The sequence below is a fragment of the Ambystoma mexicanum genome, chromosome 6p, assembly GCF_040938575.1.
Source record: "Ambystoma mexicanum isolate Mex_15411 chromosome 6p, UKY_AmexF1_1, whole genome shotgun sequence".
In the NCBI taxonomy this organism is placed as follows: Eukaryota; Metazoa; Chordata; class Amphibia; order Caudata; family Ambystomatidae; genus Ambystoma; species Ambystoma mexicanum.
In genome coordinates this window covers 1,132,370,646-1,132,385,916 of record NC_090935.1, presented here as the reverse complement: position 1 = coordinate 1,132,385,916, position 15,271 = coordinate 1,132,370,646, and positions in this window count along the sequence as shown.

Sequence of the window (15,271 nt, the reverse complement as noted above, 5' to 3'; positions counted from 1 at the left end):
CACATAGGGTGCACCAGATTAAGTAGGATAGTCAGAGAAAGCTGCCTGAGGGCAAGTGCTTGTTAGGGGGTTGGGGGAGGACTGGCAGAGGAAGGCCTGGGGGACACATACGACTATCATAGCGACAAAGTGTACACTTGGATGGATAAATACCGTAATCAAGGGCAACAATGCCAATGCAGAACTGCCACAGACCAGTCTAGCTCAGACTCAGACGCCCAAACAAGACTTACACCTTCCACAAGATTAACGCAACATTTAGGAGAAGAGCCAGCTACATCTTCGGCTGTCAACTCAGGCAGGAGATTAGAAGAAAGACCATCCACACCCCCAAGACAACCTTTTTAGGAGCAGACATTAGAAGAAAAAACCAGGAGGGGCCAAAGGAAAAGGAGGACAGAAGCCACAGCCCAGATACCCGAGCAGGAAAATCCCATGATCAACATCTCTAATCTCACTCTGAGTCTCTTAGAAACACAATTACTACAAAAAGGCTTTAGCTTTGTTCCATCGTATAGCACCAACCTTTTCCATACCAGAATTGAAATCTTCAAGTTTATTCGCAAAATGAAACTTAAAGCATATTTTGCGAATATAGACGACGAGATGACGCAATCAACAACTGAATACCTTGAATTGAAATCTAAGAGTAACTATGTGCCGCCATTACCGCACCTTACCATAGATGTATTTCACAACTCTCTATTGAAGGGTTTGAGAAAAATAACCTATAAAATTCTGCAAAACAAGAATCTTTGCAAAAGGGATCTCCCAATCATCAGTAATCTTTACTTTGGATGACAAGATCGTCATCCGTCCCGCAGATAAAGGGGGTGCATTAGTGATTCTTAATGCCGATGACTATGAACATGAATGTCTAAGACAGCTGAACAATCGTAACATATATTGCATATTACCCAACAATCCAACTAGGAAGATTGCAGGGAATCTGAAGTCCATATTAGACATGGCAGAACATAACGAATGGATCAGCGATAAGACATGCAGGTTCCTCTACCAGGATTATCCCAAACACCGCATTTTTACCTACTCCCTAAAATTCATAAATCTACAGATAAACCACCAGGTTGCCTCATTGTTGCAGCTACTGTTGGACTCCTGGGTTGAAAGGCTCACCTGTTGTGTCCGGCGTGCGGCCCTGGTTGGAGATGGAGTCCTTCACGTCTTGCGTCGAGTCCGGGAGTCCTGAAGATATGGACGGGCCTCTCCTGAAGCCACCCTGCCAGTTCCCAAAAAGGGACACCAGTAGAATACCCCCCTGAGATACCGCCAGTTTAAATGTGTAAGATGAGTTTTCTTTAGTTGAGGAGAGCTGTGCGGAATTCAGGATCCGATGGGACCAAGAGGAATAATGGATCAAGGAATAGGCAGAACAGCAGCACAGGAGCAGAGGAACAAGAGCAAGTCGGCCTTCAGCAGAAGGTGGGAAGGCACGGGAGAAAACAGGCAGACAAGCGAACAACCAAAACCAGGAAATGTTTACCAGAGCGCTGAGCTAGACAATCCTAGCTTCCAGTAGCTTCCATACAGTGAGTATTTGGCAAACCGAAACAGGAAGCAGGATTGGAAGTGACACCAACTTCGGGAACACTAGACAGTTGCATGGCACTTCCTGCCGCCATGTTGGAAGTAGTCATTGAATGCCGCAATCGGCGAGAGAGGTGCCAGAAAGCCAAATGGTCCATGGATTCCGGATCATGACAGTATGCCCCCTCCAATAGGCGGCTCCACCCGGCTTGGACAGTGCTGAGTACAAAATTCCGATCCAAGGAAATGTGTTCCCGCCGTCCAATTGATGTATGGGTTAATGGCGATGCAACCAAGGAACCCCTAACACCAAAGGGTAATGTGCGACCCTAATGGTGTCAAAACAAAGCATTTCTGAATGATGGTCTATTAGCATCCTAATGTGTTTATGTTTTTCGGTTATCAGGCCCGAGGATAAAGGCTGGCTATCTATTCCTTCAACTGATTGAAACAAGGATTTTGTTTGCTGAGGTATGTTGTTAGTCTTGGCCCATTAGTCATCCATAAAGAGACCCATGACACCGCAATCAACCAGTGCCAAATCCCTGGATGGGCTCTGACTCGGGTAACACGATACAAATCTTGAGGATCACAAGTGAGGTCCTACTTGGAATGTGTGTAGTCTGAATTCCCGACCTTCGGGGAGGTGCAACTGGGCTATGGCGTACCAGATGGTTTGGAGAGGCGCAATGGAGACACAGGCCTTTCTCTACTCTTCTATTCCTTTCCTCTTTAGTCAGAGGCCCACAAAGGTTTCCTAAATGCATGGGTTCAGCTTCAGATGAGCCAGATGCCCCTGACGTGGAGAAGGGTGCGGTAAAGGTGGCTGGAGGAAATCTTGGGGGCATGCCTCTTATCTTTCACCTTTCTAACTTCCGTTCCTGTGAGCGAAAATCTATTTGCAGTGCCATGTCCACTAATGCTTGGAAACTAGGCGGTCGGGGTATTCGGGCTAGTTCATCCTTCACATCTTCATGGAGTCCCCTTCGGAAGAGAATCTGCTTCCTTAGCAAACTGCTTAAATTTGGTCACATAGGAAAGCATGTCTAAGGAACCCTGTTGAAAGTCCAGCAATTTCTCTTGTGCAGAGAATACGATTTCAGGGCGATCAAACATGGTCTTGAAATCCGTTACAAAACAAGCATAGTTGTCTAATAATGGGGCATTTGCCGAGACGAGAGGGGTAACCCAAGTCAAAGCATTGCCAACCAGATTTGACACCAAAAACCCCACCTTGGATCGCTCAGAGTTGTAAAAGTGGCATTTAAATGTAAACTGGATCATGCAAGTGTCCAGGAGTGATCGTAATTTCCCTGGGGTCGCATCATATTTGTCAATCGCTGTTCCCAGGGCTGGTACTTCTTGAGTGATGGCATCACAGGTTAGAACTATTTGTCTAAGAGCTGCGTTTTCTGCCTTTATGTTTTGTACTTCGGAACCCAGCTCCTGCATGCTTCTAATTAATACCTGCATTTACTGTTCCATTTCTGAATTTTATTTGCGTCTCAAATTGACGGACTCCTGGGTTGAAGGGCTCACCTATTATGACCGGTATGCAGCCCTAGTTGGAGATGGAGTCCTTTGCGTCTTGTGTAGAGTCCTGGAGATATGGATGAGCCTCTCCTGAAGCCACCCTGGCAGGTCCAAAAAAGGAATACCGACAGAATACCCACCCGGAGACACCACCAAGGAATACAGGAAACATCCCCACAAGGAGAAGAACAAACCTGCCATTCAAATGTTGTAGATGAGTTTTCTTTGGTTGGGGAGAGCTGTGCGGAATCCAGGATCCAATGGGACCAAGAGGAATAATGGATCAAGGAATAGGCAGAACAGCAGCACAGGAACAGAGGAAAAAGAGCAAGGCAGTGTTCAGCAGGAAGGGGAAAGTAGGCAGCGATTTTAACCTGAGCAAGGTAGAACAGAGAGAGCCAAGCAGGGAGACCAGAAGAAGGCGGGAAGGCAAGGGAGAAAACAGGCAGACAGGCGAACAACGAAAACCGGGAAATGTTTACCGGAGCGCTGAGCTAGACAATCCTAGCGTTGAGACGCAACGGCCGCTTCCACACGGTGAGTATTCGGCAAACCAAAACAGGAAGCAAGATTGGAAGTGACATTGCCTTTGGGAACACTAGACCATTGCATGGCACTTCCCACCACCATGTTGGAAGTAGTCATTGAATGCCGCAATCGGGGAGAGAGGCGCCAGGAAGACCAAATGGTCCATGGATTCTGGATCTTGACAGTTACTAATGGAGTTCTACCACCTTTGGGAGTATACATAGACACTATTTTGCAACCGATCATCCAAAAATACCCAACATACATCAAGGATACCAGATTTTCTGAATAAACTTAAAAACATTCTTCTAGAGGAGAAAGACACTCTGGTGACCATCGATGTATGCAGCTTATATACGTCCATTCCACACTACATGGGGCAACAAGCAGTGGAATTGCTGCTACTTCAAGAGGAAGGGATAGAAGCATCTAAGAAATGGGTCATCATACTTCTAGAATTCATATCACAAAATGCATATTTTGATTTCAGTGGGAAGTTTTATCTACAAACAAGCAGCACCGCAATAGGTGCCACAATGGCTCCAGCCTATGCAAATGCATTCATGCTAAAATTTGAAGGCAAACATATCATCCGACATCCAGTTTGGCAAAAGTACATATGATACTGGGGTCACTACATCAACACAAATTTTATGGTATGGTAAGATGCATCAGCAACTTTAACAGCATTTCTATCATACCTCAGTATCATTGACAATAGGATCCAGTTTACATCGGAAATAGGTAACTCAGACATCCACTTCATGGATGTACACATTTCCTGCAATGCACAGGGTTTGACACAACCTTATACCATAAACCAACAAACCACAACGGCATCCTCCACAGAATGAGTTTTCACCCTCCATCCACCATTAGAAGTCTCCCCTACAGCCAACCGTTACCAGTAAAGCGCATAGTCAATGTGGAATCTGAATACAGATGCAAACAGGAACGTAGGTTGTCCAGATTCAGAGAAAGAGGATACACAGAAGACAAGCTCATGATAGCTAAAAAATAAAGCAGAGACAAAAGAGTGATCGATTCTCTTAACACCAGTAAAAAAAAAACAACCACATCAGTGGGCCCACTAGTATTCATTAGTAAGTATAGCATACAGTCATCCAAAATAAAAAAAACTATATTGAAACATTGGCCCATATTGAGTTGCAACGGCAAACTACAGAACCTTTTCACTGACAACCTCATCTTTGGATTTCAACGGAGCAACAATCTAAAAGATCTTCTAGTTAAGACAAAACCGCAAATAGAAAAAGTGTAAAAAAAAACAAAAAGTGGTACTCACTGTGCATATTATGTAACAACTGCAATAGTTTAATCAAAGGAGATGTAGTGACACATCCACGGACAGGAGAGAACATCAAAATACAAGACTATGCGACATGCAATACCCAACACGTGATCTATTCCTTCAAATGCCCATGCGGCCTCCTCTACATTGGTCAAACCAGCCGCAAGGCAATGATACGGTGGAATGAACATAAATCTAACATTAGAACTCATAACCACAGTCTCTTGCCCCAGGCACTTTCAGCAACACAGACAACAACTGTCTCAGATTAGATTTCAAATTCAAAGTAAGCAAAACCATCAACCTAAGAATCAGCAGCAATACAAAGCTTGAACAAAGGGAGGCATATTGGATCGACAGACTTGACACCATTTCTCCAAATTGCCTAAATGAAGAACTAGATTTATTTTGCTGTTTGTAAAATGACATCTATTTTACAGTACATCACTGGCCGTGACAAGCAACATAGACATAGAGTGTTGGCCATGTGAGTGAATAAGTTGATAATGTAACTAAGAATACAGGATCTTAGCAGGTATTTATTATGAAAAACTGTTTAGCCGTGAATACTGCGACACAGAAAAGCATGTAGACCTCGATGAAGCTTTTGTTACCACATTAGATGTCTGCAGACAGTTCCCCAAAACGCACTAACAAACATTAAGATTGTGCCAGTAAAGTAACGAGCACTCTTCACTTTTTATATTTCGTTTTTGCCATCTTTCTGTGTTTGTTTATTGCAATAACTGCATTATATTATCAATTGACGAACGATTTGATGATCTGCAAACACCTACTACTGTTGTATAAAGACATGAATATGAGTTCTGCACAACACGGTATCATGTATGTCAAGGGGCCACAATGTATCTGTTTGCCATTTATAAGCATTATGCACTTGATTGATATTGAGTCCTCACCAAGCTGGTTCTTTTTATGTTAAAACGTCCACAGCAAGTTGGCAAAGCACACACAAGCTTTGTCAGTATGCATAAGGTAATTCACCAATCAGCGGTACTCATTATCATGTCTTACCGTTAACATTTGTACTTGTATTTAAGAGATAGACACGTTGCATCCTACAACTGGGTGGGATCCAATGCACGTCTAAGCCTGGCACAGGTTTATTCAAGTGAATACAGTCCGATGTTCCTCTCCCTTAGCCCATTACCCTTCTCGGCCCCTGTAGCATGTCCTAATGTTACCAACACTGCAACTCTGCTAACCTATTGCTCCGCCGGACGGAATCTGGCCCATTGAAGCTTAAGACCCACTGCACACAACATACCTGCACTCGAACTACTCACCGAGTGGCATACCTGTAAATATTTTCTCCTGCGACTTTTCTACGAACTGCCGTTACGATGATTGAATCGCGTTAAATGTCTACTATGTTGTGCATTGTTTCCTAACCTGTTCCTTTCGTTACATTCCGTGCATCAAACTGTGCATTGCTCATTTTGCAAATCTATCAGTCCCTCTTAGAAACTATGCATTTACTAACATTCACTCCCCACCTTTAATGTGTACCTGCTTCCCCGCTAGCCATTGCCTATATGCTGCTTTCTGAACTGATACGCATCAATCCTCATAACTACAACCTAACCTGCCTCTATGCTACCCGCGACTTCTACGTTACGATTTCTACCAATGTCGCAACCTTGATCACCTTATGGCTATGCCAACATTTTCCACATTAGCCGTAGCCCTGCATACTGTACAGCATGTTAGGCATCGCTCCTTCCTAGACTGCCTCATCTTAGCCACATACGTAATATGTTAGCCATTGTTCTCTACTTGATTGCCATATTTTAGCCATATTACTATGACTTTTGTAGGATGCTAGTCAATCCTTCTTGCTAGTTGGCCGCATGATTGCCATATTTTAGCCATATATCTATGCCTTTTGTAGCATGCTAGTCATCGCTCCTTGCTAGATTGCCTCATTACAGCTACCTATATGTTCCTTGTTTAGCATGCTGTCATGATCTCTGCTTCCAAAAGATCAGGACTTGCCCGACTCCCTTGGAAGCAGACCCATAACCCCGGTTCCGAGTGTCAGCCAGTCCCAATTGGGACCTTTTGGACCCTGTCCTGGCGCCAGAGGCACCAGGCTCATAAAGATGCCCAGTCCCAGCGCTGGAAGCGCCGGGCTCATAATGCTTGGGTGGACTTACCTGCAGCAGACCATGCTGCTTACTTACCTGCCAGTTGAACCCCTGATCCTCTTCTGTTTGGGACTACTTTTCCTGTTGGGTGGGGCAGGAGCCACTGCCTAGGTTCAGAACACTGGAACTCTTCTGGAAAGCAGGAACTCTTTTCTTACCTAGGCGTGGCTGTGGAAGGAGACACCTAAGCACTACAGGAGGCTATTTAAACCACACCCGATGGATGAATCTTGCTTTGCGTTATTCTGCATTCTCTGCAGCAGAACGCTCATCGTGTCTTCTGCTTCTGATCCTGGGCCTAAGGGAACAAAGGCTTACCATCCTGGAATCCAGTCTTCAGCAGCACCTGTAAAGACAAAGAAAGAACAGGTTAGCACTACGGTCTTCAGTGGCAGCGCATCTCTTACCTGGTCCATCGGCTGTCACCAACGCCTCGCGCTGCATTCCGGCATCTGAAAGACAAAGGCTTACCTACTCTTCGCATGCTCCGGAGGTCTTCGCACTGCATTCCGGCATCTGAAAGACAAAAGCTTAACAGCTCTTCGCACGCTCCGGAGGCCTTCGGCGCTGCATCCCGCATCTGAAAGACAAAAGAAGGTGCGTTTAAAGACATTGGGCAACTTTATTACTCACGTGCCATTACTCCTTCCCACGCCGAATCCAGTGGGTATTCCAGCACCCTTCAGCTTCTCTAAAGCTACGAACTTGTACCTGCAAGATAAAAGGGACAGTTAGTGCGCATCGTGGAGCAGGCTACAAGCGCTTACTTACGTGCTTCCAGGCGCTTCTATTCCTCACGCGGGTTCGATCCTCAACTCTCATCAGCCCGCCATCCGCCATCGCCGGAACCCTGCAAAACAAGAGATATCATTACAAAAGACTTTTAAGACATTTGAAGTGCCCAGGACTTACCGTTCGTGCAGTTAACGACGGACAGCAGTCCTCTGAGGTCAAGAGGCCTGCACCCTTATCCAGTGAAGAAACTGGTTACGGCACCCTGCCCCGAGGCAGATGGAGAGCTCGGCGTTCACTTACCTAAGGTGAGGGCGTTAACCTTTGGGGTTCTACAGGAGAAGAGAAAGGGAAGAGGAGAGAGGCACCCAATAAACCCAGTTCATTAATCCCATATTTTCTAACTGCAGACATCTTACTCTTCGAGTCAGACCTACAGTGCACAGAGGTCCAGCCCAAAGAGCCAACCATGTGTTACACATCACCTTTGAAGATACGGCATTCACCCAGTCAAGACCGGCGCCTCTGCGGGAATCAGGTGAGCGTTACAGAACGCAAAGCCAACCGCAAAACTCCCACCCAGGCGCTATGGAAACCTCGGATACCGACCAGCTAGCCCAGTTACTTGGGGAACTAAGAGCAGAAGTGCATGCAGACCGTCAGGAAACGAATGCTCTAAGAAGGGAACTGATTATTTCCAAGGAGCGAACAGCCGATCTCGCTAGACAATTGCTACAGTCACAAGCCGGACAAACTCCGTTACCCGCATCAGGGGCAAATCTTCCTTCAACATCCTCTACGAACCCAGTGCAGATCAACGTACCTCTGGCTCCGCCCGAACGATTTTCTGGTGACCCAAAGAGGTTTGCAGTATTTATTAGTCAGTGCCGGTTGCACTTCTTATGCCGGCCAGCAGCCTTTCCAACTGATCAAGCTAAGGTAGCTTTCGTGCTTTCGTACCTTAGTGGCAATGCGGCAGACTGGTCGATCCCTCTAGTTAATCAAGATGATCCGGTTCTCCATGATTTTCAAGCTTTTCAGCTTAGTATGGAAAAACTGTTTGCAAGACATTCACAGGGGCAGGCCTTGGACAATGAGCTCCTTTCATTGCGACAGGGTAATCAAGACCTTTTGGCTTATATTGCGTCTTTCAACAGACTGATAGTGGAAACTCGATGGCCTGAGGACAAAAGGATTACGCTGTTTTATAGAGGTCTACGTGGAGAGCTCAAAGATGTGTTAGCCCAAGTAGTGAATCCCCCGCAAGACTGTTCGGACTATATTGACTTAGTCGTTCAAATTGACCACAGACTGCAGAACAGGAAGGCCGATCGTTCCAAGTTTGATGCTCCAGTATTTTCCAAACCACCAACTCCTACCAAAGGAGTAGACTCCGGGGAACCCATGCAAATAGGGGGCCTGAAAGGACCACTAATACAAAAGGAGCGGGAAAGGAGAAAACAGCTGCAATTATGCCTCTATTGCGGAAACTCGGGGCACTTTCTTCGAAACTGTCCGGTGAAACCAGCCAAGAAGGCAGTAGGAGCTGCAGTTACCAGGGTCACAAACTCTGAGCAGGGAAACGACCTCGCCCGACAAGAATAGAGGTCCTCTTGCCGAGCGTTAAAACCAGTTCCGTGACCTCGCATTTCGTGATACCTATGGTCCTCATTAGCCCTGAACATCCGGATCGATTACATGCGATTGAAGCTTACGTCGACAGCGGTGCCATCGGCAATTATGTGGATCATGAAATGGTTTTGAGGATGAATCTGACTCTTTGTCCAAAGGCTGTAAAGGACGTCATTACTACGGTGGATGGTACGGAGATAGCCTCCGGACCAGTAACGCATACCACCCAAGAAGTGACGCTAGTAAGTCAAGATGGGCACCATGAGAAGATCGTGTTCGATGTGATCAAGGCCCCTCAGTTCCAGATTATTCTAGGAATTCCTTGGTTAGAGAAGCACAATCCTCAGATCGATTGGCGAGCAAGAACGGTTCAGTTTCCAGAATGTGTCTCTACTTGTCACCCTCGACCTGGTGTTGCACTGGCAGCAATTTCCTCGGAGGCTCCCCAGTTACCTCCTGAATACCTAGAATTCCAAGATGTTTTCCGGAAGGATCAGGCTAACTCTCTACCTCCTCATAGGTCTTATGACTGCCAGATAGACCTGATACCTGGATCTACTCCTCCTTGTAGTAGAATTTATGCCCTCACCGAGCCTGAGAATCTTCACCTCCGACAATACCTGGATCAATACCTAGCGAATGGGTTTATTCGTCCTTCCAAGTCCCCTGCTTCCTCAGCTTTGTTCTTCGTTCCAAAAAAAGAAGGGGACCTTAAAACTTGTATAGATTATCGCGCCCTGAACCAGATCACCGTTAAGAATAGATATCCGTTACCTTTGATCCCTGAACTCCTGGACCAAGTCAGAAAAGCATGCATATATACAAAGCTGGATCTTAGAGGAGCCTACCACTTGGTACGAGTAAAAGAGGGCGATGAATGGAAGACGGCCTTCCGCACCAAGTATGGGCTATTTGAATATCAGGTCATGCCCTTCGGACTTTGCAATGCCCCGGCCGCCTTTCAATATTTTATGAACGATGTCCTCAGAGAGCTCATAGATGTGTGTGTTGTTGTTTACATTGACGACATCCTCGTTTATTCTTCATCGGAAACTGAACATCGGAAACACGTGAAAATGGTCCTCGAGAGATTGCGTCAACACAAACTTTTCACTAAGTTGGAAAAATGCGTTTTCAACGTGACTGAAGTTGAATTCTTGGGATTCATATTATCACCTAGCGGAGTGCGTATGGATTCAAAGAAGGTCGATGCAATTCTCAAATGGCCATCGCCATCCTCCGTAAAAGGTGTTCAAAGCATGTTAGGCTTCGCTAACTTTTACCGCAGGTTTATCCCCGAATTCTCTCGAATAGTCCAGCCCATCACCGCCTTGTTAAAGAAAAACAAACGTTTTGAATGGTCTACCGAGGCGGAACAAGCTTTCCAGAATTTGAAGACTAGATTTATCTCTGCACCGATCTTAAAACATCCTCGCCCAGAACTCCCCTACATCGTTGAAACTGATGCTTCGAGCCTTGCCATGGGGGCAGTTCTATCACAGAAGGACCCAGTAACCAATCAGTTGCATCCCGTGGCATTTTGGTCCCGCAAATTCTCGCCTCCTGAAATCAATTACACTATTACTGATAAGGAACTTCTAGCTATCAAGTCTGCCTTTAAGGCTTGGCGGCATTATCTTCTGGGGGCCCGACACACCGTTACTGTGATTACAGATCACCGAAACCTGCAATATTTGAAAACCGCAAAAGATCAATCCTCTAGGCAACTCCGTTGGGCACTATTCTTTGCCGAGTTTGACTTCATAATTACCTATCGACCTGGTACAAAAAACAGTAAAGCTGATGCCCTTTCTCGGATGGGAGTGGAAGAACATTTGATCAATCCTAAACCTGTACCTATCATTCCAGAACAAAGAATTCTAGGTGTAATCGCCACACAATCCATAGAGGAAGTTAAGGATAAAGCCAGGCTACTGGTAACTCCAGCAGACATACAGAATTGGCATCTGCAGGGAAAGGACTTTACGTGAAGGACAACCTATTATATTTCCAAGAACGGTTATACCTGCCCAGCACAGATTTACAGAAAAAGGTAATCTCTTGTTATCACGATTCTTTAATGGAAGGACATCCCGGTATGACCAAGACCTCGGAAAAGATCAAGCGCTACTTCTGGTGGCCGTCTTGGAAAAAAGATATCAGAGACTTTATAATGTCCTGTGGAGTATGCGCCCAAAACAAGAGCCAAAAGGAAAAACCAGCCGGCCTCTTACGCCCTATTGACATCCCGCCTGGCCTTTGGCATACGCTTTCTATGGACTTCATCACCGATCTACCTCCATGCTCCGGATACAATACGATCCTAGTAATCGTGGACCTATTCTCCAAGATGGCGCATTTCATTCCACTCAAAGGCTTACCAACAGCAGCAACTCTGGCCCGAGAATTTCTCGAAAACATCGTCCGACTGCACGGTTTTCCTTCAGTTCTAATTTCGGATCGAGGTAGTCAATTTATTTCTCATTTTTGGCAAAGTTGCTGTCGGTCGGCTCAAATTGATGTGAGACTTTCGACCAGCCACCACACTCAAACCGACGGACAAACCGAGAGGACCAATCAAACTCTGGAACAGTATTTGCGCTGCATGCTACAACAAACTGAAAAAACTTGGAAAGATATGCTTTGGATAGCCGAATATGCCTACAATAACTCTGTCCACTCGGGAACTGGGAAGACCCCAGGAGCAGACCAACATTGGAAGGAAGCCCCCCAATATCAAGTAGGAGATCAAGTCTGGTTATCCACCAAATATCTACCTCTAAAAGGACCACGCACATTCAACCCAAGATACCTTGGTCCCTATTCCATCACTACCATAGTAAATCCAGTAGCGGTCAAGTTGGACTTGCCCCCTCACATGAAGATACATCCGGTCTTCCACGTCTCTCTATTAAAACCCGTGCAACCTCAAACCCGACTAACTACATCTCCAAAACCTATTCTAGTTGATGGAGAACTCGAGTTTGAAGTCAAAAGCATCCTGGATTCCAAGATCTCCAAATCTAAACTATTTTACCTGATTGACTGGAAAGGCTACAGTCCCCAAGAAAGATCCTGGGAACCTGCAGAATATGTCCACGCGCCTCGTCTAATCAAAAGATTTCATCGAACATTTCCTAACAAGCCCAAACCCCCGGAGAAGCCCGGTTTGGGAGGGGCCTTGAGGGGGGGTGCTGTCATGATCTCTGCTTCCAAAAGATCAGGACTTGCCCGACTCCCTTGAAAGCAGACCCATAACCCCGGTTCCGAGTGCCAGCCAGTCCCAATTGGGACCTTTTGGACCCTGTCCTGGCGCCAGAGGCACCAGGCTCATAAAGATGCCCAGTCCCAGCGCTGGAAGCGCCGGGCTCACAATGCTTGGGTGGACTTACCTGCAGCAGACCATGCTGCTTACTTACCTGCCAGTTGAACCCCTGATCCTCTTCTGTTTGGGACTACTTTTCCTGTTGGGTGGGGCAGGAGCCACTCCCTAGGTTCAGAACACTGGAACTCTTCTGGAAATCAGGAACTCTTTTCTTACCTAGGCGTGGCTGTGGAAGGAGACACCTAAGCACTACAGGAGGCTATTTAAACCACACCCGATGGATGAATCTTGCTTTGCGTTATTCTGCATTCTCTGCAGCAGAACGCTCATCGTGTCTTCTGCTTCTGATCCTGGGCCTAAGGGAACAAAGGCTTACCATCCTGGAATCCAGTCTTCAGCAGCACCTGTAAAGACAAAGAAAGAACAGGTTAGCACTACGGTCTTCAGTGGCAGCGCATCTCTTACCTGGTCCATCGGCTGTCACCAACGCCTCGCGCTGCATTCCGGCATCTGAAAGACAAAGGCTTACCTACTCTTTGCATGCTCCGGAGGTCTTCGCACTGCATTCCGGCATCTGAAAGACAAAAGCTTACCAGCTCTTCGCACGCTCCGGAGGCCTTTGGCGCTGCATCCCGCATCTGAAAGACAAAAGAAGGTGCGTTTAAAGACATTGGGCAACTTTATTACTCACATGCCATTACTCCTTCCCACGCCGAATCCAGTGGGTATTCCAGCACCCTTCAGCTTCTCTAAAGCTACGAACTTGTACCTGCAAGATAAAAGGGACAGTTAGTGCGCATCGTGGAGCAGGCTACAAGCGCTTACTTACGTGCTTCCAGGCGCTTCTATTCCTCACGCGGGTTCGATCCTCAACTCTCATCAGCCCGCCATCCGCCATCGCGGGAACCCTGCAAAACAAGAGATATCATTACAAAAGACTTTTAAGACATTTGAAGTGCCCAGAACTTACCGTTCGTGCAGTTAACGACGGACAGCAGTCCTCTGAGGTCAAGAGGCCTGCACCCTTATCCAGTGAAGAAACTGGTTACGGCACCCTGCCCCGAGGCAGATGGAGAGCTCGGCGTTCACTTACCTAAGGTGAGGGCGTTAACCTTTGGGGTTCTACAGGAGAAGAGAAAGGGAAGAGGAGAGAGGCACCCAATAAACCCAGTTCATTAATCCCATATTTTCTATCTGCAGACATCTTACTCTTCGAGTCAGACATACAGTGCACAGAGGTCCAGCCCAAAGAGCCAACCGTGTGTTACACATCACCTTTGAAGATACGCCATTCACCCAGTCAAGACCGGCGCCTCTGCGGGAATCAGGTGAGCGTTACACATATTAATCATCGCTTCATGCGAGACTGTCCTATCTTAGACACATAGCTGTGCCTATTGAAGGATGTCTGCCACTGCTCTTGCTATATACCTTAGGTAAGCGTCAGATCTTCTCAAACACCTCTTACTAGCCATTGATCCCTGATACATAATCACCCCTAGCCTAGCTCGTCCAGTCAGGCACCCATTCACTCTCTCTACTACGTGTATCCTACTTATACTTAACTGTCTAACTATGCCTACAATGGCACTAGACGCTACAGCCAACGCCAAGAGCTACGACACTCAGCTACCAACCATTGCCCACCACTTTAGGCCTAGTACACCTAGCATTTCCCTATCAATGTCTCAGAGACTAGCACCCTCTGATAACATTACACCTACTAAATTGATTCCGTCATTCGATCGAGAAGTAACTAAACTCAACCACTCCATTCTGGCATTACCAAATAACTCTTACTCGCTCACACCATCCCAATGGGTCCAGCTTTTCGCCACGAGACCAACTCCCAACCAACCATGCCCGACAAAAATTAGGAACTCTAGGTTTGGCTTGAGACTCAGTAAAGCCTCTCCACCCACTATTAACTTCAGAAGTAAAACTAACACTAAGTCCTTGCCCTCGAGAAAAAGACAGACAATCTCATTAACAGTAAAAGTAACAACAAACTTACTGTTTGCGCAAACTCCACCTTAATGGAAAGTAACAGGGACAGTATTACCCCCTCATCAAGGGAGCGCTCATGAATACCAGATCCTTGGCAGCTCATGCGCATGACATTGCCGACCTCATAACGACTAATGATCTTGACTTCTTAGCCATAACTGAGACCAGGCTTTATGCTGCGGCAGGGCCCTCACTCTCACTAGCTATTCCTGACGACTATACCATCATCAGACAAGACAGAGAATCTTACAAAGGCGGCGGTGTCACCTTTATTGCATAAACCCAACTAGTCCTTAGGTCCTCACCCAACCAAACATTCCCTTCAGGAGAACTTCTGTCTATCAAGCTACCCCTCTCGGCATCCCGCACATTAACCATCCACCTCATTTATAGACCACCAGGCCCTTTATCTACCTTTGAGGAAGATATCTCTCTTCTCCTCACTGCAAACGACCATGCTTCAACTCTTGCTAATACAATATCAGA